At 36.2% G+C, this 6110-nt stretch overlaps 1 pseudogene; it reads left to right on the top strand.

Moving 5' to 3' along the window:
• Positions 1-3111: 3111 nt before the first annotated feature.
• LOC124983601 (AP-3 complex subunit sigma-1-like) lies at positions 3112-4017 on the top strand (annotated as a pseudogene).
• The last annotated feature ends 2093 nt before the right edge of the window (positions 4018-6110 follow it).

The following is a 6110-nucleotide window of genomic DNA, read 5'->3' as shown; positions in this document are numbered from 1 at the left end:
AGATATCTGCCCCTTTCCACTTCAGGCAGTGTTCTCAGCATAATTGTATCTTCTCCATACTTCTAACTCCCACCAAAACACTGCTCCCTCTGTAGTCCTGGATCCTATTGGACAATCTCTGTGAAGGTCTTGGTTCTCAAAAGGAACATGGGCTCTTGGGCTCTGTTAATCATGCCTCCTCCCTTTGGCTTCCTGCTCTTGCTATTTTCTGAATGGTCTCATTATTTTCTGTAGATATTCTACTCTTCCAGCCTCTCCTCTTTAACCATCTGATGTGGGTTCTGCCTCCCTGATTAATCTTGACTGATAACACATCATAGATGACTCCAAATCCTGTTCAAACCATAGCACAAAAGGTTAATATAATTAAAATTATGTATAATGATTAGGTAATCTAGTATCTAGACTAACATGTAAAGATTATGATACACTTACCAAAAGAATGGGACGAATGAGGTGATCCCTACGGGGTCTCAATGACAAGAGTTTGGGGGACTTTTGGGAGTGTGGGAAGGAGACAAGGGTGAAAGGCCATATAAAATAATTTACTTAGAATGTGTCTAAAAGTGTTGCAATAAGGACCCAGAAGAAGAGGAAGTAAAATTTTAAACCTGAGGGATAGAGATGACAGACATGGAGTAGGGAGTTTTAAATAGAATATTGAGAGATGACAAAGTTTAAGAATTTTAAAGATGAATGTGATGGTATTTCAAAAGTAAGGAGGAACAGGTACAAATATTAAGTAGTAAAAACTGTAAAAAAAATTATTTTTTATAATGAACTATCTGGTTTGACTGGAAGATAGGAAGAAAAAGCCAGAATAATGAGCTGGGTCCAAAGAGAGAGTCCCCATTCCTATTTTTCACATATGCATGACTTAGAGTTAATGTAGAAATAACGCTTCTGGTTTAGGGGTAACAGAATGATAGCAGGATCTGTATTTTGTTACTGCTCAATCTGAAGTGCCTAAAAATGCTGGTTGGCATAGTAGGTGCTCAATACGAATTTGTGGAATGAATTAACAAGGCACTATCTTTCTATCGCGATTCACAACAACTATAAAACTGTTCACTCATTCATAGAAGTATAGGGCATCTTCTAAGTGATGGGCATTATTTATATATATTCAAACCTTTCACAGAACAAAGCACAAGTTTAAAAAACCATTCTACCCACATTATCAAGATAACTGCCAACACCTCTCAAAATGTGAATTTTGAAGCACACGAGCCTGTGAGACTGAGAAGACTTTACTGCAACTCTTTTTTAGCACAGTCTGGGCTTGGGTTCAATAGGATTCAACACTTATTTATCCCTTAAAAAATGTTCATACTAAAATGTGGCCCTTTGCAGGGGTTAATGGATCTTCAAACTGGAATGTCTTTCCAAACTTACGCAGCTGCTCTGAGTAAACAGACCAGATTCCCAGATGCCAGGCTGTGTGACAGAGCTCTGGCACCAGCTGAGTTTGCTGTTCATTATTCCATTGTCTCACAACACACCCAGAAAACACAGCTCTATAGATAGATGGCTGGTCGTCATTCTGGCTCATGAAAGAGCAAGGGCCCAAAGGGCAATGCTTGGAAGAAATCCACCTGTGGATAGGGACTTTTAATTGAAATCTCAAATACACCCCAGAGCTCTGGAATGCCACTTTTTGGAGCTATTGTTTTTCTTCCCCACGGGTGCATCTTTGCCCTGACTTATATGGATGGGAAGCTGTTCCATATATGGTGCAGCTTGGTAAATGTGACTGCAGAGAGACCTTTAACAAACGCTGCCTTGGGGAAAACTGTTCTGACCACGTTTCTGATCATGAACGCTTGCTCTGGGTCCATTCATTTCAATTAGTGAGATTTAGTTTCGTCTTCTTTAGTTTCTAACTTGGTCCATTTTTATGGCTAAAAATTCCATAACAACAAACATAAAGAAGGTTTTGCATTCTTTATTTATAGTGGGAATGGCTATCTATCAAATGTTATTTCAACAGGCATTTTTTTTTCTTGTTGTTTTTTAACAGAAGTTTTTATTATAAGGAAATTTGATCTTTAGATTGCCCTTGACATTCTGTAGAATAAGAAAGGAATAAAGGTTACATTGATAAGTGTGCCCATGAAAAAAGGGAGAAAGAAAAGTTTGGAAAGAGGTTGTTTATGAGACTATTGTTCCAGTTTTATTTTATAGCACTTGGGGAAAACAAAGTATGTGTGATTTTTTTTTTTGTTTTTGCTTTTGTTTTTAATGAAAGAGTGGATAGCATAGATGGAAAATGGTAATACTCTAGAATAGAACTAAGGAGATATTTTTACTTCTTATTCTTATTTAGGACCAAAGAATTTTCTTTGCCAGCAGCAATGCTTGGCTTTGCAAGTGAAGGAGTCTCTCAGATGTAATGCTGAGCTTGGGGTCCTGGTAGGACTGAGACTAGAGCAATTGACCAAGAGTCTGCACATCCAGGGCACAAGAATATTAAGACACCTTGATCATGGTCACAAGGTCCCTCTCCATATTAGTTATCACACATGATTCTAATTAACACTTAGACATCTGAAATTTGTCTGGGAAAGACTTTTACATATGCTTATATAATCCTATTTATTTCTGTTAAACTTCTCTCTGTAAAATGTGGGGGAATATGTAGGGTCTTGCAAATTATTGCCTGTTCAGATACAAACATTTGCAGGCACATGGGGTAGGATAATGGCTATTATAGCTTGAGCCCTCTCAAATCATGTACAAAATTTGATTTATTAATAGAAGAATTTTTGCTTTGTCAAACTTTCAAATATTAAAATCCATAGCAATGCTGGGTGTGTTACTTATCTTATGCCTGGTAAATTGTTTCAGAGTATGTACTTTTTCAAAGAATCTTTAGTATTCATTTCTGTAAGGACACTAACATGAGATAAAACATTGGAAAGAGTTCATAACAATCTTACAATCCTTCCAATTGTAGTTATAGTCAGAAATAAATAGACTAGTTGTGATTTAAAATCTGATGATTCGAGGGAGCGGGTGGGGAAGGATCACTGTGAGATCCCGAGGCAAGGCTCGTGCCCGCTCCGGCCCGGGCCCCCAGCGCCCACCCCGTCCGCCCAGCCCAGCCCAGCCATGATCAAGGCGATCATCTTCAACAACCATGGGAAGCCGTGGCTCTCCAAGTTTTACCAACCCTACAGTGAAGATACACAACAGTGAACCATCAGAGAGATTTTCCATTTGGTATCTAAGAGAGATGAAAATGTAATTTCCTAGAAGGAGGATTATTAATTGGAGGATCTGACAACAAACTGATTTATAGACATTATGCAACCCTATATTTTGTCTTCTGTGTGGATTCTTCAGAAAGTGAACTTGGCATTTTAGATCTAATTCAAGTATTCGTGGAAACCTTAGACAAATGTTTTGAAAATGTGAACTGGATTTAATTTTCCATGTAGACAAGGTTCACAGCATTCTTGCAGAAATGTGATGGGGGGAATGGTATTGGAGACCAACATGAATGAGATCGTTACACAAATTGATGCACAAAATAAACTGGAGAAATCTGAGGCTGGCTTAGCAGGAGCTCCAGCCTGTGCTGTATCAGCTGTAAAGAATATGAATCTTCCTGAGATCCCAAGAAATATTAACATTGGTGACATCAGTATAAAAGTGCCAAACCTGCCCTCTTTTAAATAAGGTATTAAAAAGGCCACTTCCAGGTAAAATCCAGGGGGAAAAGTCATCTAAGTTTACCATGCAGTTGTTTACCAAAAATAGAGGAGGAGAGTCTTAACTTTTGCTCTTGGATTTAAGTCAAGGTACTGTATAGAAATTGTGTAAAATCAGTATGGAAGTTCAATGTTGCTTTTCTTGCTCAGTGGTTTTATCGAAATTAAGTAGTTCCAGTGTGATTTTTTTTCCCTTTTAAAAACTGCATTCCTATGCCCACCTAAGGCATGCCTCTGTGTATTGGCTATTACAGTATTTTGAAAAGTAAGATATTTCTTTAATTATGTACAACCTAAAATGTTGGTGTTTTGTATGGATCATCAGTGCAGCATTCCTTAATTCTTTCTGCTATTTGTCACAATTATTATTTAAAGAATCAAATGTGTATTGCATGAAAACATTATGACCTTTTTCTCTTAGTTTAAATAAATTCCAAGGTAACTGGACTTCTAAAGCACCTGTCTGTTTGCCTGATACCTACTTTAGCAATAATTTTTTTATGACCCTCTGATTCAACAAAGTAAATAAAAGTATATTTTATCACTGTTAAAAAAAATAAAAATTTTTAAAAATCCGATGATTCTTTTTTATGTATTTATTCCTTCTTCCCTACCCCATTGTATTATTAATACTGTACTTATTTATTTTTATTTTGTAATGTCTTTATTTTTAGGTAAATATATATATGTATATATATATATATGAATATATATATATACTTGCTCAACATTTTCAAAAAATTGAATAAAAACAGAATACTTCCAAGAAAGTTTGAAAAAACAATACTCCCACTACCCAGAAAAAACCTTTATGAATACTGAACTGGACTTTGGTACCCAAATCTTTCTGGAAATACGTGTGGTAAAGTGAGATGAATGCATGGATTTATTATTTCTAATTAATTATAGGTGTCCAAGTCTGCATTCCCTGGGAGCAGTTGCAATGATGGAGTTTGATGTATAAGATATTTATAAGGGATCAATACATTTGAAAGGAAAGAGGAGGAAGCAGCACTGGGCAGAGAAAGAAGTTAAATTGTGATTCAGTCCCTAAGAACGCTTGGACCAACCCAACAGGGATCCCTGGGGTGAGAGTATCCTTGGAAGGTCCTGCACCGGGGCCTTATACTCCCTCTTAGTCATGGAATACAGACTGTGCCTCCATGTAGCTATGGCTCTCCTTAAGGAAGCTGAAGCCCAGGTTGACTGCAGACCACAGTCCCCTTTTCTGGTCAGCAAGTCCTTCCTTGGAGGGCAACTGAGTAGCTCATCTTCATGAGTAGTAGTGGAGTCTATGTTGGTTTTTATTTGCAGATACATGACCAAGAAACTTAATTCCTGAAGTCATGTTATCAAGTTCAAGAATTGAAGCAGCTACCAAAAGTAGATTATGAAATGTCAGCACAACTTTCCTCTACTTAAACAATAACTTGACTTTCTTGTGATTTTAGAAATTAATCTATTAGTATGGCACAAGGAAGATTTGTAATCATTTGCTAATTCCTATTTGTAAGTGTTGCTTATGCTACATAAAAGCACAGACTCAAAATCGAAAAAAAAAAAAAAACAAAAAAAACAAAGCTCTTCTTTTTAGTTTCCTGCATTTTATATTTGTACCCCAAAATCTTAATCTCATAAAATTTACCCCTAAATATAAGACATTTGAGAACTGATCCTGATAATTTTTATTGGAAATACTATAATTTAAACAGGTGATCACCAAAGAACTAAACCATCTTAGATGTGATCTTACATGAAAGAGATGAAATATCAAGGTCCTATAAGAAATTTAGCAACATCTAAGTGCTATAGAAACTCAGCATTTTCACAAATAATATTTCATAGTCATTACAGATTATTATTATTGATAACTTTCAGAAAACTAGGGATAAAATTAAATTTATTTTTTGATCCTTTAAGTAAATTCCATAGGTTATTATGTGAATGTTAACATCTTAGAAAAAGGAAAAAAATCCCAAAGCCTAGTCTCATTGCTTATGTATTGCTTCCTGTCATAGTTACAAAGTGGGGGATAAAATGTGAAGAATAAATTAGATAATCTCTGAGATACACTGGTCTTGGTTTTAGGGTTGAGGGGATATCAAAACTTGACACCCTCTTTAAATGACACTGTCCCTTTAGATGCTTTGAACAACATAGAGAATGTGAAGTCTCTGTTTCTCCAAGCATCTTAGGGGTTCTATGAATGTAGCATATTCAGAACTGGTTTAAATGTGCTTCTTACCTAGTTCTGATTTTATATGAAAATATTTCACAATTCTCATATGGTACCTGCTCCCTCTCATCACCATGACAACCAAGGGTATTTTCAGAGAAGTCAGTCAATCACTAATATCTTCTCAGCAAATTTTGAGACATGGGATTTCAGAATCTGTG

Source organism: Sciurus carolinensis, chromosome 4 (assembly GCF_902686445.1).
Source record: "Sciurus carolinensis chromosome 4, mSciCar1.2, whole genome shotgun sequence".
Taxonomy (NCBI): domain Eukaryota; kingdom Metazoa; phylum Chordata; class Mammalia; order Rodentia; family Sciuridae; genus Sciurus; species Sciurus carolinensis.
Note: the sequence above shows the minus strand (reverse complement) of the source record. Positions and strands in the feature narration are given on the sequence as shown.